Genomic DNA, 24,995 nt, shown 5'->3' with positions numbered 1-24,995 from the left:
ACAGCTTCTTTAGTATTACCATCAGATTTGCTGAGCAAGCATGTGTTGTTTTGTATTTATGTTCTGCCAGTCAAAATTAGCAATATGAGAAAAGGAATGATTTCTGCAATCAAAAGCCAAACTAAATAATAAATTATTTGAAATATATCTCATGAGAAAGACACTATAAATAGAGTAAGTCATATGATCTGAAAAAATCTCATGAAGACATCAATTTGTCATCAATGTCTACTACTTTCCTATGTGACAGAACATCTGTGTAAGATGTGAGCTTATACATAACCTAGGGAAGTCCTAGACAGGGGGTTCATGGTTTGAGTTGAAACATGGTTTGTTTTGCTTGGTTTTTAAGATATTTACATATTCTTTTTGCCTTGATGACATGAACCACTTGTCAGTCTACATAATCCTAAATACTTGTTTTATATATTCAGTAAAATAAATTTATTAAGCCCGAACCTTCAAGCAATGACATGATTTTCTCTTTGCTAGTGACAAAATTGTAGCTGTAAAAAGAAAACTTGAATTTTGGTACTTAACTATGGAGAAAGAGCAAATACCCTCCTGTCACAGAAACACTTCAGGTTTGATGGTTTCATGAGCATTCTGGTAGTTTATAGCATAGACTCGAGTCAATGAGTGGCTTATTTCTGTGAGTGGAAAATGGTGGAAAGGTCCACAAGGCAGTCTAAGATTTAACAGGCTCACCCTTTGCATTAAATTTGATAAGACGGCTTCTGTCATTTACGTTATCTTGGTAAAACATGATCTTTTAAATATGTTAAAAATTATTTCCTGGCAAAATGTGGAGACGAACACATCTCCAATGTTTGTTTCAAAAGACTTTTTGTCTGAGCTCTTAAGAGAGTATTAAATGTGACAATTATGTCATTTTTTTTCCTGCAAAAAGTACCCTGATTTCCTCAGGGCTATGTCCCTAAGTGAATTTCAGAATGACTGTTGAATAAAATATTTTAAATGCATGAGAAAATATTGAAGGTCAAGGAAAGAAAGTCTGAGATGAGATAGGCATGATTGAGCATGCAGCAGTGTACATTTATGTGGGCCACAACTATTCCAACTAGTCCTTGTGACTATCCTGAAGCAGACATAAAAAATAATTGTAATGGAGTCAAGATATACACCCAGCCACTCCTATCTATGATACACAAAACCTTTTATATTATATCATTGTCCAACTCATGAATTCAAGGGACCTTGTGATTGCATCAATTGTAAATTCCTTTGCCCAGTTTGAAGACATTCATCATCTATCCTAGTTTTCAACTTTGGCTGTAATTTAAAATCACCTGGGGAGTTTCAAGAATCCCAATGCCTAGGCCACATCCGGGCCACTTCAGTAAGAGCCTCTGGGGGTGGAACCCAGGCAACAGTATTTTTAAAGCCCTCGGCTGGTTCCGAAGTGCACACAGTTTGAGATACACTGAATAAAGTTCTCTGAACACCTCCTGCTTGTCCTTGACTTTGCTCCGACTTTCCTCCTGCAACTGCTCTTGTTCTTCTGTCTTTTCTCCAATTCTTGAGAACCTATTCAAACTCCATCCATGCAGCCTCCCCTGACAAGGCAGCCTGCATTAATCTCTCTTTTCCGGACCCCCCTGACTCTCAGTGCTGTGCCAAGGCCAAACGGTATGAGGCAGCCTCAGAGTCAGAGTCACGGCTAATTGTTTTACAGAAGGGAATCCTAGATGTTTAATTGAAAGAAGGTTACTGAAAGAAGGAAGCACGCTGTACACTTTTATAAATCTATCTTCTTGGGTGGGATCTGGACATGTAACAATTGAATAATTAATATAAGTTGAATTGGGGCTGTTGCTAACATGTATGGTGTCTTTGGTAAAATTAGAAAAAAATGCTCTTTGTAGACAAAAAATTATAAATAGATTACCCGTCTTCAGGTTGTCACAGTTTCTGCACCAAGGGAGCATGGCCTGCTAAGTGGGGAGTGGACTGGATTGCAGCCCACACCACCCCTTCATTAGATGTCCTCACCAGACATAATCTACACGAGTTTAGACAGTAGGCCTGATATTGCAAAACAAACTGTAGGAGGTACGGGAAAAATGGGAACCCCCTATGAACAATGCTTCTCTTTACACGGTACCCTCCTCTTTGGCAGGTGCAGCTACCAGCTTTAGATGAAGAAAGACAAAAGCACAAAACCTTCAACTTTTATTCCTAGTTACACTTGCCCTGGGCAAGGGCAGTAGGGCTGGAATCAAAGGTGGATGAGTACTGTCAGACTGGACTGAAATTCCCTTTTAATGCTTCATCTCACACTTCTGTGGCAAATCTTTCCAGCTCCTCTTGCCCAGATAGGTAAATTCTGTTCAAACTCTGTTCAATAAAAGTAATCTATTACTTCTTAAATATTCACAGGCAAGTTCAATGTCATATACTGAGTCTCATCTCAGGCTGAAGATGTTTTGGGAAAGTGTGAGATGGGTTTCAGGTTCTGCCTTGCAGTGGGCATTGTTTGGCCTTTCCTTGGCTGTGTGTGTGTGTGTGTGTGTGTGTGTGTGTGTGTACACAGCTCTGTATGAGCAACTAAGAAAGCAGGTCAAGTTCACTAGTGATGGGGATTGTTTGCTTTTGCAGATCAAGTGCCACACATACCACATGCAGGAGAAGCTGATCCAGTACTGCCACTCCAAGGGCATCACAGTCACTGCCTACCGCCCCCTGGGTTCTCCAGATGCTTTGATGAGGTTTCTTCTCTTGCTGCTCTTAAAAATATTTTTAATGGTTGGTTGGTGTTGATATGAGACTGTAAAACACTGGAAATAGAAATGCATTTAGGACAATATATTTGCACTCTTAAATTAGATTACAGTGGGAAAAAAATGGATTTTTTTTTGTCATAGTGACATGTCTGATTCTCCAGGAATACTCAAGTTCAGCCACTTGGAGTTGGACCTGCCTTTCAAAAGGCCAAGATTCAGATGCCATGGGTGGGCTCAATTGTAAGAAACAAAACTTTCAGTTATTCTTGCTCTTTCTTCCAGATGAATAAGACTGTAATGATCAGTCTTGCGACTATCTTTAGGGATGTTCATCTATATGTGGTAACCAAGGTGATTATTCACACCAACCATCTTTCTTCCTCGAAGGCCAAGCCAGGGGACCCTTCACTACTAGAGGATCCCAAGAATAAGGAGATTGCAGCAAAGCACAAAAAAAAAAACAAAAACAAACAAACAAAAAAACACCACAGCCCAGGTACTAACTTTATTGTTGTTTTTTTTCTCCCAGTAACACAGAGCCTTGAGTTTCATTCCTTGTGTTGTACTCCTTCAACTCTTTAAAGGAGAAGAAAAGAGTAGATGAAGCCCAATAAAGCCCTTCCTTGAAAGTCCTGTTTGAAATTCTCCAGGAAATGCAATGGTTATCACTGAAATGGGGATAGCATCTGTCTAATAGCTTTCTGTTAAGCCCTATAGACCAGTGACAAGAATATAGCTTTTGGAACCTGAGAGATCTGGGTTCATGACTCAGCTCTACCACTTATTCACCTTGTAACCTCAAACCTGATCCAAGCCAGCTTCCTTATTTACTATATAGGGAAAAATCACAGCACCTACTTCATAGGGTTGTTTTGAGGAATAAGGGAGATGTTAAAGTAGAGAGCTGATAAGTGTCTCATAATTATGAAGTACTCATCATTACGAGCTGTTATAACTAAGGGCACAGTGAGCTGCAGAGAAATGTTATATTTTTCATGCCAGTGGAGAGAGGGGTCCTTATGCAAAAGTGGAAACATAACATTCCCTTATGCACAGGTTCTGATCCGGTGCCATATCCAGAGGAAAGTGGCTGGGATCCCCTAAGTCTGTGACACCTCAACGCAGTACAGAGAACTTTCAGGTAAGATTCAGGTTGGCCCTGGATTTCCCTGGTGGAGGAGGACAAGGGGGAGAATTGACTCATCAGGCTTCTCATCCCATCTCTGCATTATCTGTGTGATCCTCTCATCCTTTCCCATGACCCAATCATATCTCAGGCCAGGGTACAGACCTCAGATAAGAGTTAAGATGAACAACCTATAGGCCAGAGATGTGCTGTGAGGCAGCCTGTGATGCCCAGTCAGGTCTGAACACAGCTGTGTTTCATATTCACTGAGAAGATGCTTGGCTGCCCCTGAGCTATTAGATCCTGAGCCACACACCAGAGCCGACTGTCCTGGCCTAAACACCTGACCTCCCATCAGGGTATTGGAGGTATGGACCACACTTGAAGTACTTTTCCTTTCGAAGAACCTGTATGTTCATCAGAGCACAGACACTCTGCACATCTGCAGTTTAATGTGTCTTTGTCTCCCTACCCTTTGGAACACTAAACTCCATAACTACCATAGTCTTGTAGGACATAATTTAGAGCAAAATTCAGTGGACATAATGGGGAAACTCCTGTGCTGTGAATGTGAGCTCACTCCATGCTAGAGTAGGTGAAAATATTAGACAATTTTAGCACACTAGAAATTGGTTTGCTGGCAACGTTTAATAATTTTCACCTTTCCAGGTCTTTGACTTTAACTTGAGTGATGAGAAGATGACCACCATACTCAGCTTCAAAAGAAACTGGAGGACCTGTGGCTGGGAGCCGTAAGTGGCCCTGAGTGAAAGTAACTAGGAGGATTGCCAGCATTTTTCTAAACTGATAGTTGGAAGGACTGGAAGACATCTGGGATTACTTTTGTCTTCAAATATTATTTTCTGGCAGTTTTGAACATTAAATTGGAATACCTGGGAGAAAGTCATTATGAGGAAAGATACAGCCTTGATTGCTACTGACTTCTGGATTTAGAGGCAGGATTTTAGGAGAACATGCCACTAGGTAGGAGATAGAAGCATGCATTCATTCAACAGGTATTTGTTGAGCATGAATTTTGTGCCAGGCACTTTCCAGGTGCTTAGGATATCACACTGTACAAAGTTCTGACTCCTTGGGCTTATATTCTAGAAGTGGAGAACAGAAACTCAAAAGATACATGACAGAGAGTAATAAAGCATTGAAGGATTTTGAGCAGAGGAGTGCCATGATCTGACTTAGTTTTAAAAGAACCACTCTGAGCTCTGTGTTGAGAGACCACAAAGAGGCTATTGCAATAATCAGGGAAGAGATGACTGTTACTTAGACTTGGTAATGGTGATGAAAGAGATAAATAATAATTTGATTCCACATACATGTGAAAAGTAGGATCAACTGAACTTGCTAACAAATTGGATGGAAATCAAAGAGAGGAATCAAAGATGGCTCTAAGTTTGTTTTTGTTTTTCCTGAGCAACACAAGAATGGAATTTCAATTTGGGGGAAGAAATCAGGAATTTCATTTGGAATATGTTTGCAATACCTATTAGACAAATAAGTGGAGATGTCAAATAGGCTGTTGGATATATAAGTTCGAGGTTAGCTGGAAAGGTCTTGGCTACAAATAAAAATTTGGGAGTCAATAGCATATGGATGGTATTTAAGGCTCAACATTGGATAAAAAGACTTCCATGAGAATGAGCTTCCAAAGAATAATAAAATTAGACAATGCCTTCCTAGAATAGACTTTTCTTAATGGAGGTGGATAACCTTACCTTAAATTGTTTAAATCTTTTATAAGCATCTGAGAAGAATCCTCCATTCTTGCTAAGGAATCATTCTATATTATCTCTTTTCCATCAATACCATCTGATTATTTCTTCCAAGACTATGAGATAGGAAATAATAATAAAACCAGCCATTTGAGGTTGTTGTGATTATTAAATTACTTAATAATACATGCAAGGGGCTTAGAGTTCTTGGTATATTCTAAGGTAGCACTCAATATGGTATCTTTACCATCAATACCATCTGACTCCCTCATGCTGGATCTGGTTTCAAGATGATTAAATATATCAAAGATATTTATCTTTTGGAAGGTGACTCTTGGCATTTGTGACTGCCAGGTCCCCAGTCCAAAGACTCTTTGAGTTTCTTCCACTGTTTTTAAAGCCAAAGCATGAATTCTCAATTTTTAAAAAGTATTTCAATATCTCAAGCATTGCTCTCATGTCATGATATCCCATGTCCATCCTGTACACTCCCCATATCATATGGCAGCCTCCCTCCATCTTACAATTGTTTGCTTGTACGAGAAGACAACAAAGTAGCAGCCGTTTATGATGAAAAGGAATGGTGATCATAAAATGTGACCCTCCCCAATCTATCCTGCTTCTCCTCCTCCTAGTATGATTTCCAATGTAGGCAATAGAAAGGGTGGACTCAGGAGTGAGTTTACCTGGCTTCAGATCCTAGCTCCATCACTTATTTATTAGTTGCATTCCCTTGTGTAAATATCCCAAGTTTCAGAGTTAGCTTCTTTGTCTATCAAACAGAGATGGTGGATCTAGTAACAGCTAACATATATTGAGTGCTGTCTTAGAAAAGAAAAAGAACTCTAAGCCTCTTGCATGTATTAAGTAATTTAATAATCACAATAACCTCTAAAGGTTGGTTCTATTATTATTCCCCATCTGTAGTTTTGGGAGAAATAATCAAGATGATAATTATAAGGCACTTAGCCCAATGCTCAGCACCAGGCTTATTATTAGCTATTATTACAAATTTATTCTGGAACTCTGGTCACTGCTTGTCTGCCCTCCTGCATAGCACAGTCACATCAGTTTGAGGGAAGGTCGAGATATGCTTCCCTTCCAGTGTTCTCATAGAATCTTGGGGGAAGGAAGCTGAGAGACCTTGAAGACCATGGAATACAACAGATAAGAACACTATTTAAACCAGTCTTTTCTTTGTGGAACAAATTCTTTTCTTTTTTTTCCTTTTTAATTTTATTGGGATTGTTCAGATACCATACAATTATCCAAAGATCCAAAGTGTACAATCACTTGCACCTGGGTACCCTCATACAGCTGTGCATCCATCACCACACTTAATTTTTGTTCAATTTTTAGAAACTTTTCATTACTCCAGACAAGAAATAAAGTGAAAGATGAAAAAAGAAAAAAAGAAAAGGAAACTCGAATCCTCCCCTATTCCTAAACAACCCCCCTCAATTGTTGACTCGTAGTGTTGGTATAGTACATTTGTTACTGTTTATGAAAAAATGTTGAAATACTACTAACTGTAGTATATAGTTTGCAATAGGTATATATTTCTTCCCTATATGCCCCTCTATTATTAACTTCTAATTGTATTGTCATACATTTGTTCTGGTTCATGGAAGCGATTTCTAGTATTTGTACAGTTGATCATGGACATTGCCCACCATAGGATTCAGTTTTAAACATTCCCATCTTTTGACCTCCAACTTTCCTTCTGGTGACATACATGACTCTGAGCTTCCCCTTTCTACCTAATTCACACACCATTCGGCACCGTTAGTTATTCTCACATCTTGCTACTGACATGTCTGTTCATTTCCAAACATTTAAGTTCATCCTAGCTGAACATTCTTCTCATACTAAGCAAACACTCCCCATTCCTAAGCCTCGTCATATATCTTGGTACCTTATATTTCATGTCTATGAGTTTACATATTATAATTAGTTCCTATCAGTGAGACCCTGCAATAATTGTCCTTATGTGTCTGGCTTATTTCACTCAGTATATTGCCCTCGAGGTTTTGTCATCAACCCATTTTTTTTTTTTTTATGGTTTTGTTCACTCACCATACATTCCATCCTAAGTAAATAATCGATGGTTCTCTGTATGGTCATATATTTATGTGTTCACCACCTTTACCACTATCTATATAAGGGCATCTACATTTCTTCCACAAGGCAGGAGGGAGAGTCAAAGAAGGTAGAGAGGCAAAAGAAAGAGGAAAAAAAAATTACAGCTAGGAAGCAGCAAAAGGAAAAATAACCTTAAATCAAAGTAGAGTAAAGAATCAGACAATACCACCAATGTCAAGTTTCTAACATGCCTCCCCTATCCCCTCCTCTTATCTGCATTTATCTTGGTATATCACCTTTGTTACATTAAAGGAAGCATAATACAATGATTCTATTAGTTACAGTCTCTAGTTTATGTTGATTGCATCCCTCCCCCAATGCCTCCCCATTTTTAACACCTTGCAAGATTGACATTTTCTTGTTCTCCCTCGTAAAAGAACATATTTGTACCTTTTATCACAATTGTTGAATACTCTAGATTTCACCAAGTTACACAGTCCCAGTCTTTATCTTTCCTCCTTTCTTCTGGTGTCTCACATGCTCCCAACCTTCCTCTCTCAACCGTATTCATAGTTATCTTTGTTCAGTGTACTTACATTGTTGTGCTACCATCTCCCAAAATTGTGTTCCAAACCACGCACGCCTGTCTTCTATCACTCTGTAGTGCTCCCTTTAGTATTTCCTGTAGGGCGGGTGTCTTGTTCACAAAGTCTCTCATTGTCTGTTTGTCAGAAAATATTCTGAGCTCTCCCTCATATTTGAAGGACAGCTTTGCTGGACATAGGATTCTTGGTTGGTGGTTTTTCTCTTTCAGTATCTTAAATATATCACACCACTTCCTTCTTGCCTCCATGGTTTCTGCTGAGAGATCCGCACATAGTCTTATTAAGCTTCCTTTGTATGTGATGGATCGCTTTTCTCTTGCTGCTTTCAGGATTCTCTCTTTGTCTTTGACATTTGATAATCTGATTATTAAGTGTCTTGGCGTAGGCCTATTCAGATCTCTTCTGTTTGGAGTACGCTGCGCTTTTTGGATTTGTAATTTTATGTCTTTCATAAGAGATGGGAAATTTTCATTGATTATTTCCTCTATTATTGCTTCTGCCCCTTTTCCCTTCTCTTCTTCTGGGACACCAATGATACGTACATTATTGTACTTTGTTTCATCCTTAAGTTCCTGGAGATATTCCTCATATTTTTTTCATTCTTTTCTCCATCTGCTCCTTTGCATGTAGGCTTTCACATGTTTTGTTCTCCAGTTCCTGAGTGTTTTCTTCTGCCTCTTGAGATCTGCTGTTGTATGGTTCCATTGTGTCTTTCATCTCTTGTGTTGCGCCTTTCTTCTCCATAGATTCTACTAGTTGTTTTTTTGAACTTTCAATTTCTGCGTTATGTATGCCCAGTGTTTTCTTTACAGCCTCTATCTCTTTTGCAATATCTTCTCTAAACTTTTTGAATTGATTTAGCATTAGTTGTTTAAATTCCTGTATCTCAGTTGAAGTGTATGTTTGTTCCTTTGACTGGGCCATAACTTTGTTTTCTTAGTGTAGGTTGTAATTTTCTGTTGTCTAGGCATGGTTTCCTTGGTTATCCAAATCAGGTTTTCCCAGACCAGAACAGGCTCAGGTCCCAGAGGGAATAAATATTCAGTACCTGGTTTCCCTGAGGGTGTGTCTTAGAAAATTTCTCCACCCTATGATGCCTCAGGTCACTGTGCTTTTCTGCCCAGCAGGTGATGTCTGTTAGCCTATAATTCTTGACTGGTGTGAGAAGGTATGGCCATGTTCCCCCGGGCTCTGGGGTCTGGTTCTGAATGGAAAGGGCCCCACCCCTTTCCTCTTAGAGAAGATAGACCCCTTAGGGGGAGGTCATTAGCATTTCAATGTTCTGTCTCTCTGCTTGTGCTCTCTCCACCCTTCTCTGAGTCACAGCCCTGGAAACTGAAAATGGCTGGGGCTTTCTCCACTGTGCCGAAAAAGAAACAGATAGTCCCCTTCAGACCTTGTCCATGGTGACCCTCCAGCTCTCCAAGGTCAGTCGTCACCCAAAGCCTCTGTCTGTTTTTTGGGGATTCATACCTGTAGTGAGCAGTTTACACTCACTACTTAAAACCCCAGTTGGAGCTCAGCTGAGCTATATTCGCTTGCTGTGAGAGAGCTTCTCTCTGGCACCACGAGGCTTTGCAGCTCAGGCTATGGGAGAGGGGGTCTCACGACTTGGATTCGCAGGTTTTACTTACAGATTTTATGCTGTGTTCTCAGGCATTCCTCCCAATTCAGGTTGGTGTATGATGAGTGGACAGTCTCATTTGTCCCCCCGCAGTTATTCTGGATTATTTACTAGTTGTTTCTGGTTTTTTTTAGTTGTTCCAGGGGGACTACTTAGCTTCCACTCCTTTCTATGCTGCCATTTTGCCCAAGCCCCACAGTCACAAATTCTTTTTTACACTTGTTTTCTCTGCAGAATCTCTCATTTATCTCTTCAATGCAGAATATTGAAGCTGAATCTCCAGATGTGATTATTAGTTGGTTTTCTGTCTTCAATTTACTGGCACATACCTCTCTCTACCCACATTCCATTTTAGCCAGGCTTTTCTGGAATTATAATGAATGTGGCTCTGCCTATGTCAGATTCTAGTGTTGTATCTAAACCAAAACCAGAATGTTCACCCAGAAGCAGCTCATCAGAGGGAGTTAAGACCCAGAAAAACAAATTTTTTTTCACTTTTTTGATATGTTTATTAAATACTGGGAAATACACTAACACCACCAATACAAAGATAAAAAGAGTAAAGAATAACAACATTTATTGAGAGGTTACTATACTGCCAACACCATTTGAAGTGCTTTTTATGTGTTAACTCATTGACTTCTTGCAACAATGCCCTCCATGTATGTACTCTTATTATTCACATTTTACAGAAAAGGAAACAGAGCCATGGGGCAGGGCAGGTACCTTGTTCAAGACCACCCAAGTAATGAGTGCTATAGCCAAAGATTCAAAGGCAGGTAGGCTCTGGGAGAGCTCATGCTGATTTGTCATCCTTTTCTTCCCATGTCTTCCCTTGGCACCTTCCCTTCTAGCCATTTTCCATTCTTTTACTTTCTCACTCTCTCTCCCAGGCTGCCCTCAGTATGTCATTATACCCAAAGAGTCAATTCCAGTGGTTGCAGGACCTGTAAGATTCCCAAAGGAGCTGCTGTCCGTTGAGGGAATGGTGTAGAGTATCCATGGGAATGGACATGGAACAGAATCTGAACAACCAGAATGTTTGCTATTGCCATTAATCTGAAGATATTATTTGATTTTTTCTATAATAATGTCTTATTGTGAAATATTCCAAATATATAGCAATGTACAGATAATAACATAATAAACATCTGGTTTCCCACCTTACAAATATAATAAATGCTAACATTTCACCATATTTGCTTCCTATCATTTTTTTTTAATTCTTAAAGAAACAAATGTTTACTAATATAGTTGAAGATCTTTTCTGACCCCCAGAAGTCAAAAGAATTACAAGATGATTATAAGATGATGAACAATGGTATACCAACCAATTAGATTAGCCTAAATGAAAAGACAAATTCCTAGAAATACATAAACTACCTACACTGACTCAAGAAGAAACAGGTAATGTCAACATATTTATAACAAGTGTTCAGTTTGCTAAAGCTGCCTTTAGCAAAATACCAGGAATGGATTGGCATTTACAAAGGGGATTTATTAGATTACAAATTTACAGTTCTAAGGCCATAAAAGTATCCAATTTAAGGCATCAACAGAAGGATACCGTCACTGAAGTAAGGCCAATCAGGTCCAGAACACCTCTGTCATGTGGGAAGGCACATGGCTGGCGTCTGCTGGTCCTTTGCTCCCAGGTTCTGGTTTCAAAATGGCTTTCTCCAAAATGCCTCTGGGCTTCTGTCTCTCTTAGTTTCTCTCTCTCAGCACCTGTCCATCCTTGCTTGTTCTCCAAGCACATTTCTCTCCTAAGTGTCTGGGGTTCCTATCTTAAGCTTCTTTGGGGCAAACTCTGGGCTTCATCTCTTAGCTTAGCATCTCCAAAATGTCTTTCTGTCTGCATCTCCAAGCATCTGGATCTGTGTCAGCCCCTGAGCTCACGTAAGGACTCCAGTAAATTAATCATCTCGAATGGGTGGGGTCACACTTCCATGGAAATAATCTAATGAAAAGGTCTCACCCATAATAACTCTGTACCATAAAGTTGGATTAAAAGAATATGGCTTTTGTGGGGGACATAATAGATTCAAACCCATACAACAAGTAAAGATATTGAATCAGTAATCAAATCCTCCTAACAAAGAAATGCCCTGGAAAAGATGGTTTCACTGGTGAATTTTATCAAACATTCCAAGAAGAATTAACACCAATACTTCTCAAACTCTACCAAAATATTTTAAGGGGAAGGAATACTTCCTAACTCACACTGAAGCCAGCATCATGCAAATACCAATGCCACATAAAGATAACACAAGGAAAGAAATTTACAGACAAATATCCCCCATGAATATAGATGTAAAAATCATCAAAAAAATACTAGCAAACTAAATCCAAGAGCACATTAAAATAATTAAACACTATGATCAAGTGGCATTTATTCCAGGAATGCAAGGGTGTTTCAACATAACATAATCAATGAATATAATCTCCATAATAATAGAACAAAGTAAAAAAAAACCACATGAACATCTCAATTGATGCAGACAATGCATTTGACAAAATCCACAACACTTCTTGCTTTTAAAAAATGCAGAAAACTAGTAATAGAAGGAAACATCCTTAATATGATGCAGGGCACATAATGTAAACCCCTCAACTAACACCAAACTCAATTGGAAAAGACTGGAAATCTTTCCCCCTAAGATCCAGAATAAGACATGGATGCCCACTGTCACCACTGTTATTCTACATTGTCCTGGAAGTTCTAGCCAGAGAAATTAGACAAGAAATATATATGAAGTGCATCCAAAATGGAAAGGACGAGCTAAAACTTTCTCTATGTGCAGATGACATGATTCAATATATAGAAAATCCTGAAAAAAAAAAAAAAACAATAAAGATGAAAGAGATGATAAATTAATTCAACCAAGTGTCAGGGTGCAGAAGTAATGTTTCTATATCCTAGGAATCAACAATCCGAAGAGGAAATCAAGAAAAAAATCCTATTTCCAATAGCAACTAAAAGAATCAAATATCTAGAAATAAATTGAACCATGTATATAAAGTACTTATATATAGAAAATAGAAAATATTGCTGAAAGAAATTAAAGAAGACCTAAATAAATGGAAATTGATTCCATGTTCATGGCTTGGAAGACTAACTATTAAGATGTCTGTTCTATCCAAATTAATTTACAGATTCAAAGCAATCCCAGTAGAAACTCGAACAGCCTTCCTTGCAGAAGTGGAATGCTAGTCATCAAATTTGTATGGAACAGTGAGAGCACCTGAATAGCCAGAGACATTTTGAAAAATAAGAAAAAAGTCTGAGGCTCCACACTTCCCAATTTTAAAACTCATTACAAAGCTACAGGAATCAAAACAGCATGATACTGGCACAAGGATGGACATATAGATCAATACAATTGATTTGAGAGTTAAGAAATAAACCCTCAAAAATCAATTGGCAATTGATTTTTGACAAGGCTGCCATGTCCACTCATTGGGAAAGAATAGTCTCTTCAACAAATGGTTGCAATTACAGTAATTATGAAAGGCATGTTGTTTCACATGTAGGATAGTATTAAAGCTTGCTTGGGAAACTGAATATCCATACACAAAAGAACAAAGGTTGACTTCTACCTCCCACTATACACAAAAATTAACTCTAAATGGAGCAAAGTCCTAAATCTAAGAACCAAATCTATAAAACTCCTATAAGCAACATAGGGAAATATCTTCAGGACCTTATGGTAGGCAATGGTTTCTTAGATTTTACACCAAAAGAACAAGCAATAAAAGAAAAAATAGATAAATGGGGACTTCACTGAATTAAAAACTTTTGTGTATCAAAAATATTAAAAAGACAACCTACATTATGGGGGAAAATATTTGGAAACCATAAATGTGATGAGGATTTAATATCCAGAATATATAAAGAACTCTAACAACTCAACAACAAAAAGAAAAACAACTTGATTAAGAAATGAGCAAAAGATTGAATAGACATTTCTCCAGTGAAGAAAAACAAATGGCCAATAAGCACATGAAAAGATGCTCAACATAATTAGCCATCAGAGAAATGCCATCAAAACCACAATGAGCTAGCATTTCACACCCACTGGAATGGCTACAATTAAAAAATTGGAAAATAACAAGTGTTGAAAAGGATGTAGAGAAATAGGAACCCTCATACACTGTTGGTGGGAATGTAAAATGGTGTAGCCACTGTGGATAACAGTTTGTTGGTTCCTCAGAAAATTAAGTATAAAATTACCATAGGATCCGGTATCCCTGCTACCAGGTATATATATGCAATAGAATTGAAAGCAGGGACTGGAATAGATATTTGCACACCAATGTTCATAGCAGCACTATTCACAATTGCCACAAGGTGGAAGCAACCCAAGCGTCCACGAACAGATGAATGGAAAAACATAATGTGATACATATAATGGAACATTTTGGGGCATAAAAAAGAAATGAAGTTCTGTTGCATGCGAAAACATGCATGCAACAGAAGACATCATGTTGAGTGAAATTAGCCAGATAGAAAAGGATAAATATTGTATGATCTCACCAATATGAAATAACTAGAATATGCAAATTCATATAGTCAGAAACTAGAATACAAATTACCAGGGACCTGGTGTGGGTGGGGAATGGAAAATTTATGCTTAATTGTTATGGAGTTTCTGTTTGGGGTGATGAAAAGTTTTGGTAATAGATGGTGGTGATAGTGGCATGACATTGTAAATGTCATTAACATTGAACTATGTAACTGAAAGTAGATAAAATGGGACATTTTAGTTTTTTGCATATGTAAACAGAATAAAAAGTTTTAAAAACCATCGAGTGAGCCCTAATGTAAACTATGCACTATAGTTAATAGTATCATTATATTATTTCATCAATTGTAACAAGGGATCACACTATTAAAAATATATACTCATGTTTAAAACTCTTAGAGTGGTTTCCCTTCTACTGGCTAGACCCTATCTCATGTATTTCTTGCCCACATATTTATAAACTTATTTCTGTACACAGCAATACAAATTCTGTCTATTCTAGTTTTTATTCCTTCTTAGTCTGCACATTATCATGCCTTAGTTGTATGCTGAACATTTGAGAGAATGTATTTATTGACCTTTTTGAACAGAACTTACTTGTATATTAATTCGTTAACAAAGTAGCTAAAATAGTATCTTGATAGTCATCCAAATCATATTTAGACCCTGTTTTCTCAATAGCCTGTTTCTGTATATATCCATTTTCTTGGTTTCCTGCAGTCCATATTTTCTCACCCAAGTCAAAGCATTTTCAGCTGTTGAAGTGTTGGCAGCTTCCCCATCACTGTGACTTGACATTTTCACTCTCCATACTTTGACCTGGAAATTGGGCCTAATACAGTTTAGACTCACAATTGATACTACTCCTGTGGAAGAAATCAAATTGCCTGATATGCCTGAGGCAGTGTTGTAAGGTCTTTATCAATCTGGACTAGGGGCATTTATCTCTTCAGAGCCAGGTACACTGGAGACCATAATAGCCAACTTCCTAGGGTCCCTAGTCTTCCTCTAGTTCAAGGTAGATGCAGCAGGCAAAATTCTAAGATGATGTCCAATGACCCTCACCCTTGTATGATCTCTTCCCTATCAGTATAGGTGGAATCTTGCAATATGATGAGATGTTACTCCCATGATTATGTTAAAGTATAATGGCAAAAAGTCACATCAGTTGACCTTAACATAGTGAAATCATCAGAATGGTCTTGTTTAAATGAGACTTTTTTATCTGTGTCTAGAGGCAGAGATGGATGAAGTCAGAGATTTTAAGAACAAGAAAGATTCATTACATTGTTTCTAGCTTATAAAGATGGAAGGGGATATGTGATGAGGAACACAGTTACCTTCTAGAGTTGAGAGCAGTTCCCAGCTGACAGCCAGCAAGAAACTAAACTCTATAACAAGAAGAATGAGCTTGGAAGGGGATTTTCCCCCAGAGCCTAAAAATAAGAACTCAGTCTGGCCAATAGCTTGGTTTCAGCTTTGCGATATCCTGTAAGAACAAAACTGTACTATCTGAAATTGTGACCTACAGAACTCTTGAGCCAATACCTACAGAACTCTGAGCCAATAAATGGATGTTGTATTAAGCCACTAAATTTGTGGTAATTTGTTAAGCAGCAGTAGAGGTTTCAGAGTTGATACACTCAAATATTTTTTCTTTTAGCTTCCAGGTTTCAGGCAATGCCAGAAAAAAAAGGAATGTCCCATTGTGCCAGTTGCCTCTTCTCAGGTAGGTCCTCACTGTTGCATTGAATCCAAACACGAGATAACACCAGACAAGTCAAAATGAGATCCATTCTACAAATTTAGTGGTCTGTAATCTTTAAAATAGTCAAAATCACCAAAGTCAATGAAAGACTGGGGAAATGTTCCAGACTAAGGAATTCTTAAAAACAACAACAACAACAAAACTAAGCAAATGCAATATGTGATTTTGAACTGGATCCTTCGGCTATAAAGAACATTATTGGGACAGCTGGTAAAATGTTAATGGGATCTGAAATTTAAGGGAAGTAATGTATTAAAGTTAATTTCTTCATTTTGATTGTTATAATGTAATTATATATAGGAGAAAGTTCTCATTTGTAAGAATTACACACTGAAGTATTTTAGGGCAAAAGAGTGTTATGTCAACAAATTACCCTCTAACTTCTGGGGAAAAAGAAGTTCTTTGTACAAGATTTGCAATTTATTTTTAAAATTATCTCAAAAGAAAAAAGAGAACTCATTAGCTAATCAAGAAAACAAGAGAAGCAAACTTGATTTCTAGCAAAATTTAAAAGAAATTATTTCACTAAACATCACATATTAATTTAAACATCCATTTTGTTTTTATGTTTAACATAAAGAATCACCAAATAAAAAGATCTGCCTTTTCAAATCAATTTGTAAAAAACGGAAAAATTGCTAACTGGTTAGAAGTGTGAGTGAATAAGAGTGAATTATAAAACTTGTTTGAGTAGTTCTCAGATAAATACTGTATCAGAATAGCAGATGATGCTCAGAGGAACAGAAAAACAGCTATTCATTCCTATAGTGTGCTAAAAAAGTAATTAATATTTTAAAGAAGGTTCTACTTTTTGAAAACCCATGTTGGTTTCTGTTTGTGCTCCTTCCCTGAGCTTTGCATACCACACCAAACACAATCTTTTCAAAAGTTAAATTGTTGGCTGATTTCCCAACACCATGACTTTGCATGTATGTCTTCCTAATTCTGTGTTTGGATTTGGGGCTTTGGCTGTCTGACTGAATAAGACATTTGTTGCCACTACTTCTCCCACAGCAAGAGCTGTGGAGACTAAGATGGGGAGCAAGCTTCTGAAAACCAAAAATATCTACAAGCTCCAGCTCATTCTTCCCCTTAATCTCTTTTGCCTGGTGTTAGTCACTGTAATAAAGCAACATACATATCACTCATACATAATCTTCAGAATAAATAAAATACCAAGTATTTTCTTAAAAGTACAGAAAACAGAAATGGGTTAGTAAATTGGTGAAGTTCAAAACCAACACTTTTCCTAATAGTAAAATTTCCACATCCATCAAAATAAAGTTCCTTCTCTTCCACCTGCCTCAGTTTACATACAACTCCAGTAGAGGCTCTTCCTGTACTCTGAGCACATTTCCACTTTCTGCCCACAAGTGAGCACATCTTGCACTTCTGCTTCCATTTCCTTAATTTTTGCTTGAGCTTCCAGAGGAAAAAAGTGATCCCCAGGAAATGAATCTTTCTACTCCTCCTTTCCTCTCATCTGATTCCAAGGAATTGAAGGTATACATTTCAGTCTTTCATTGATTTATTTATAAATGAACAGATAATACTCTAAAAAAGAAAATCCTGCGTATAATTGTTGTGTTCTAATATTTTGTAATTACTTTAGTTCTATCTGTAAGCTGAAAACCAAATATCTAGATGAGGATTTTAAACACTGGCTTGATTGTAATTATCATCTGTATAACATCAATCATTATGAATCAACCAGAATAAAGCAGCCCACTCAAAGCTGTTAATTCTGCGGACCCTGATGAAATGACAAGTGCATGTCACTGGAGCCATTCACTGCTTGAGCGGAGGAGGCCCAGGTGTAGAAAGCCAGGGCCAGCTGCTGAGGTAGCCCCAACACCAACACACAGGTGTGGACTTTGGGCTGCATTAGAATGATGTGGAGAGTCAGGAGGTTCATCTTGAACAGGTCGGTCTAGAATCACAGACTGTCCAGATTGGTGGGGCCTTGGAGGTACTGAAGGTCTTACACTAGTTCCTCAACATCACAGTATGGCTAATGCCCCAACACCTCTAGTGACAAGTAACTCACTTTTCTCAGCTCATATTTAAAAAAAAAGGTGTTCTTAGAGGAGTCTTTCTTACTTTGAGCTAAAATGTGCCTTCCTCTATCTTCTACTGGTCAATTTCAATTCTGTATGCTGTGACAACATAGAACAGGTCTTATCCTTATTCCTCTTGAAAGCCTTTCAAACATTTGCTATAGCTGTTAAATTCCTCTTGTTTATCCAATTGCTGTTAGTAAATATTCCCAGTGCCTTCAATCAATATAGTTTAAAATAGAAATTTCTTGAAGTTAATAAACTGTTACTGTCAGAAAACACGGTCTTAGTCAGGCCCACCCGATCCTGCATTAAACAGAAAAACAAGTCTCTGCTTTTGTAAGAAGGTTTATTGAAGATGCATCAACAAAGAACAGGAGGCAAAGAAACTTTCCAAGACCCGTTCTGAGTGAGAAGGCTGGTTTTGGCTTTTATAACTCCAAACAAAGAAATGGTCAGGATCTAGAAGAAGCAGAAGGGAAAAAAAATAAAAATAAAAGAGGGAAAGTTGTTTGATCAGTGTTCTAGTTTGCTAATGCTGCCGGAAAGCAAAATACCAGAAATGGATTGGCTTTTATAAAAGGAGATTTATTTGGTTACACGGTTACAGTCTTAAAGCCATAAGGTGTCCATCAACAAAGGGTACCTTCACTGGAGAAAGGCCATTGGCATCCGGAAAACCTGTTAGCTGGGAAGGCATGTGGCTGGTGTCTGCTTGCTCCTAGGTTGTGTTTCAAAATGGCATTCTCCAAAATGTCTGCATCAGCTTCCAACAGCCGTCTTTAAAATGTCTGTATCAGCTCCAGCTCGCTCTAAGCTCCTGTCTGAGCTTACATAGTGCTCCAGTAAATTAAACAAGGCCCACCCTGAATGGGTGGGGCCACACCTCCATGGAAATTATACAATCAGAGTTATCACCTACAGTTGGGTGGGTCACATCTCCATGGACACTGAATCAATAGGTTCCAACCCAATCCATGCTAATACATCTGCTCCCACAAGAATGCAGTAAAGAATATGGCTTTTTCTAGGGCACATAATACATACAAACCAGCACAGTCAGCATGTCCTGTTATCTTGTAGGTCCTTCTTGTTGTTGACTATTTAGGGATCTTGTCCTTCAAAAGGGAGGAAGGTGGTCATATTAGTTCATATGATATTTCATTCCTGCAAGCAGAGCAAGGGAGGATTCCTGTAACAGAAAAAGAGCAGAGTAAATTTTTTGAGGTAAAATTAACAGCAAGCTATTACAACAACAGCAAGCTGTTTCAACAAGGGCTTTTAGGTTTAAAATAACTCAAGGCTGCTTGAGTGAAAGGATCATAATAAACATTTTTCTAGCTACTGAAGACTATACAAGCATTTTTTTAGTTAAAGGATTATATTGAGCATTTTCTATCAATCCAGCTGTCAGTACTTGGGCTTTTAGAGAGAGACAAGAAGGCTCAAGTGGAAATTATGGGATGTGAGCACATTGGTAGGGATTTTGAAACCAAAGTACAATCAACAGTGTTGCAAATTTAAAAATTCATTTTTGTTAGTTCGCTCAGGAGTGAACTGGGGGATTATCCATAATAATCTAGTTCATAATAAACTGATAGATATAATTGAAGTCAAATTATATCACTGTTCTGAGAGATATGCCTGTCCAGCAGACTGGATATGTGTATCTGCTGGTCATGCATTATTGTTTCATTAGAAAGAAAGCCTTTGGGAAAATTTTAATATCAGAAAAGTGATTATAATTAAAAAATTAGGCCTAAGGCATTTAAAGTCTCAACTGAGGATAACAGCTGAGCACACTGGCATATGCCTGCTGGCCAGTCAGAGAATTGTTTCGATAGTGCTGGAGAGTCTGACAAATTCTGAATGAATGAATCTCCTTTATCAATATTCTTGGTCAGCCTCAAAAGTATTCCATCAGGACATTTCTGTATTTGGCAGTATATGTACTGGAGAAACATCTTTGCTCTAAATTCAATAAGTGTTATTAACTGAATGACTAAATCAATTACAAATCCTTGGGATAAGACAAGGTCAGTTGAAATTTGAAGGAATAGAGTATATTTTATATTAGTTTGTTAATTACTTAGTTAATATTTTGAAAGATCACCTTTCCAGGTGATATTTGTAAATGATTCCATCCTAGGCTTCCTTCCTGTGATTTAGGAAACATTCTAGTCATCATCACTTAAATTTATCTTTGAGAGGAGTGAGTTAATTCTTAGACAAAGATGCAGGAAATCCTTTTCTATGGGTTTCTATTAAAGAAGGTGGAATTTCTGATGTCTTCCGCATCCAACTCTGTGAATGTACCACATAGGATGCTGTAGCTTCTGTGCTCTGTCTACAGTGAAGATGGACTTCAAAGGAGGATATGATGCATGATCCTAGTTTTCTGGATAAAGGAGGAGGTGAGGACATCTGCTAAGATTGGGGCAGCTGAAATGCGGTAAGGGACTTCAGGGACTGGGGAAGGCTTAGACCTGTTTCTGTGAGGAATGACCTAACGAGTTAACAAAGGATAAGAAGGTATGTAGAGCAACCTTAAGATTACAGATTATGAATTTAGAGTTGAGTCTGTGCAGAGTTTTCTAACTTTCTCTAGGAGTACCTGGCTGCCCAGAGGAGACAGTGAGAGTCAAAATGTTGACTTTATCTAGCACTGAGAACTGACAAGGTAGTCAAGAAGAAAGGATTCCAGGAAACATTTTTTCATTAAATAACTGACCCTTAAAGAGGAACTACTTCAGGACATGTGGGCAGGGAATGTTTCAAAGCAGGGAGAGAAAACCCACCTATAAAGGTACAAAATGGCTAGAGACAATAAGAGTACCCTACCATCTCCCCTCTTGCTCAGTTATAACCACCTCTTTAGTTCAGACTTGTATGAATTCAAGATTTTCTTGCCTCAACAGAATGATTTCTATAGATTTCCTATCCTTGATTTAATTCCTCTGCGCCCTCACACCTTCAAACTTAAGGCTCCTACTATACCTATTAATTACCTTACCTGAGTGGTAATCTACACAAGCTGGTGGACCGTTTACTTGGGACTCTACTGCCACCAGGTGGTCTTTGGTTATGTCACTTGCCCATGGTGTCTAGGCTGGGAAGAATGTAAATGAAACCAAGATGGAGCTGGAAGACCTGGATATAAGCTTTCAAGGGCTCTGGAGTTCATTATGAGGGTAAGGAAAAAAAAAAAATTAATAGGTATGAGAAACACAGAAGAATAAGTGTTTGTGATCTAAGACATTTTCAGAGTTTGAGATCTTGAAGATGGAGGTATAATAAATGAAGATAATACCAAAGTAGTGGCCATGATTGTGTGATGCTAAAATAGACTGCAAAAGAAGTACACTAAAGTTGTAGGTCAAAACTTCAGGATCAGGTTGTTGGAATAGCCATTCACATTCCCCAAGCAACAATGAGTACCTACATGTTAGGGTCCATGTTTCAGTTAATATATTTTATTTCCAACTTCCCAATTCATTGCTAGAAAACATCATTTGAATTGACTTGAATGCTGAAAAATCACTATTCATGATTATAAAGGATGGAGTGGAGATTACAACTGGGAAGGAGCTGAGCTATAGTTTTAAATGAGATATAATTTCTAATATTTGGCTTTCTCAAGCCAAGCAATTATTTTCAACCTTTCAATGACTGTCCAACACATCTTCGCTCAGGCAAATGTCCCCATACCTGGTACTCTGCAGGTTCATGTATATTCTCCTAGGGCAGGAAAATATCCTGGATGTCTCTGTGGGCTCATTGCCTGAAGTTGGACACCATACTCAGCAATACCTTTGTCACCATTTCTACCATTTATTCTGTATTGTAAAATTTCTGTAAACTAGGTTTTCAGCCAGTAGTTCTGAATCTGGGGTTAATGGACCCTGTGCAAAATTTATGTTTGTGAACACATGCCTATTTTTCCTCATCTTTTTAAAAAAATTAAGTTCTGTTAAGGAATGTGTGACCTATGAAAGAAGAAGAGCCCGTAGTTTAGCCGGTTTGACTTCCTCTGATATCTGGGAAATTTCTGTACCCTCTAAAACCTGCCTCCTCTTCTAACCCTTCTGAGTTTGTAAAGTTTGGGGGAGTTAGTTATTCCACCTTTCCATATGACACCCAAGAAGTTCAGAATTCCTCCATATTTGCTTCCTAGAAACAGATTGGTGTAGGGCCTGGGTAACTTGGCTCTCAACCACACGGTTATTCATCAGGTGGCTTTGGCCAACCCAAAGGCAGTCCCTTCTTCAATCATCAAAGGCTATATGATTTTCCACAGATTTTCTCATTCCTTACTTAGGACACTACATTTCTAACATCTGAAATCTCACATTAAATCATATGATTGACTCATTCCTGCTTACCCTCTGATAGATAACATAAATGAAATGGACAAATTCCTAGAAATACACAAACTACCTATACTGACTCCAGAGGAAACAGAAGACCTCAACCAGCCAATAACCACTAAGGAAATTGAATCAGTAACCAAAAACCTCCCAAGAAAGAAAAGTCTAGGACAAAACGGCTTCAGAGTGGGACTTTACCAAACATTCCAAGAAGAATTAACACCAAAATTGCACAAACTCTTCCAAAAAACCTAACTCACTCTATGATGCCAACATCACTCTCATACCAAAGCCAGATAAAGATATCACAAGAAAAGAAAACTACAAGCCAATTTCCTTTATGGATAAAGATGTAAAATTCTGCAACAAAATACTAGGAAACTAAATCCAACAGCACATCAAAAGAGTCATATATCATGATCAAGTGGAATTTTCCCAGGTATGCAAGGGTGATTCAACATACAAAAATCAATTAATGTTATATTCCACATTGTTTCAGTATCCTAAAGCGGCCAGAATGCAATATACCAGAAATGGATTGGCTTTCATAAAGGGGATTTATTAGGTTACAGGTTTACAGTTCTAAGGCCATTAAAGTGTCCAAACTAAGGCATCAACAAGAAGATACCTTCTCTGAAGAAAGATTGATGGCATCTAGAACACCTCTGTCAGCTGGGAATACACATGGCTGACGTCTGCTTGTCCTTTGCTCCTGGATTGCATTGCTTTCAGCTTCTGATTCCAGTGACTTTTTCTTTAAGTGTCTGTGGGTTCTCACTTAGCTTCTCCAGGGCAAACTCTGGGCTTCATCTCTTAGCTTAGCATCTCCAAACATCTTTCTATCTGCATCTCCAAGTGTCTGAGTCTGTGTCAGCTCTGAGCTCTCTCTCTCTCCCTGATCTCTTTTAAGGACTCCACTAAATTAATGAAGACCCACTTTGAATGGGCAGGGTCACAACTACATGAAAATAATCTAATCAAAAGATCCCACCCACAATTGGGTGGGTCACATCTCCATGGAAACAATGTAATCAAAAAATTCCACCCACAGTAGGTCTGCCCCACAAAAACGGATTAAAAGAACATAGTCTTTAATGGAGTACATAACAGATTCAATTCAGCATACACTTTAACAGAACAAAGGGAAAAACAACATGGTCATCTGACGCTGAAAAGGCATTTGAAAAAATACAGCACCCCTTCTTGGGAAACATACCTAGAACACGAGGAACAGAAGAAAATTTTCTCAACATGATAAAGGTATCATATATGCTAAGAAAAACCCACAGCTAACATAGTCAATAGTGAAAGTTTGAAATCTTTCCCTCTCAGATCAGGAACAAGAGAAAGATGCCCACTGTCACTAGTGTTATTCAACATTGTGCTGGATGTTCTAGCTAGAGCAGTTAGGCAAGAGAAAGAAATAAAATGCATCCAAATTGGACAGGAAGAAGCAAAGCTTTTCCTATTTGCAGATGACATGACCCTATGTACAGAAAATCCTGAAAAAATCCACAACAAAGATACTCTAATAAATGAATTCAGCAAAGTGGTGGGATACAAGATCAATACCCCAAATTCAGTAGTGTTTCTATACACTAGTAATAAACAGTTGGAAGAAGAAATGAATTTTTTAAAAATCCATTTACAATAGCAGCTAAAGGAATCAAGTATCTAGGAATAAACTTATCCAAGAATGTAAAGGACCTATATTCAGAAAACTACAAAACATTGGTAAAAGAAATAAAAAAGACCTAGTAAATGGAAGGACATTCTGTGTTCATGGACTGGAAGGCTAAATGCCATTAAGATGTCACTCCTACCCAAATTGATCTACAGATTCAATGTAGTATCAATCAAAATTATAGCAGCCTACTTTGCAGAAATGCAAAAGCTAATTTTCAAATCTATTTGGAATGGCAAGGGGCCAAGAATAGCCAAAAGCATCTTGAAAAAGAAGAATGAAATGGGAACATATGATAAAGCCACACTGGTCAAAATAGCATGGTACTGGCATAAAGACAGACAAATTGATCAATGGACTCAAACTGTTTTCAGAAATAGAACCTCAGGCCCAGGAGAGAAGGACAAGTAAGATGCAGGCCATGTGCCTTCCCATGTGATAGAGGTGTCCTAGATGCCAGCAGCCTTTCTGAGAAGGTAACCTCTTGTTAATGCCCTAATTTGGACATTTTCACGGCCTTACAATTGTAACTTGTAACCTAATAAATCCCCATTGTTAAAAGTCAGTCCATTTCTGGTATATTGCATTCTAGCAGTTTAACAAACTGAAACATTTAGTATAAACACAATTTTAATAAGAATTTTCACTAACGTATAGAAAAGTTTTTTTGTTGGGTGAAATT

General features: G+C 38.0%; 1 long non-coding RNA gene across 1 annotated transcript in view; it reads right to left on the bottom strand.

The window, feature by feature from the left end:
- Positions 1–18,594: 18,594 nt before the first annotated feature.
- LOC119534081 overlaps positions 18,595–24,995 on the bottom strand; it is a 124,722-nt gene continuing 118,321 nt past the window's right edge. The window contains exons 9-10 of the long non-coding RNA XR_005216951.1: positions 19,310–19,454; positions 18,595–18,724 (exon numbers count right to left, since the gene is read on the bottom strand). This is a non-coding gene — a long non-coding RNA (uncharacterized LOC119534081). The remainder of the gene's footprint in view (positions 18,725–19,309; positions 19,455–24,995) is intronic.

The sequence above is a fragment of the Choloepus didactylus genome, chromosome 5 (assembly GCF_015220235.1).
Source record: "Choloepus didactylus isolate mChoDid1 chromosome 5, mChoDid1.pri, whole genome shotgun sequence".
Taxonomy (NCBI): domain Eukaryota; kingdom Metazoa; phylum Chordata; class Mammalia; order Pilosa; family Megalonychidae; genus Choloepus; species Choloepus didactylus.
The sequence above is the reverse complement of the archived record's forward strand: the minus strand, read 5'-3'. Positions and strand labels throughout refer to the sequence as shown.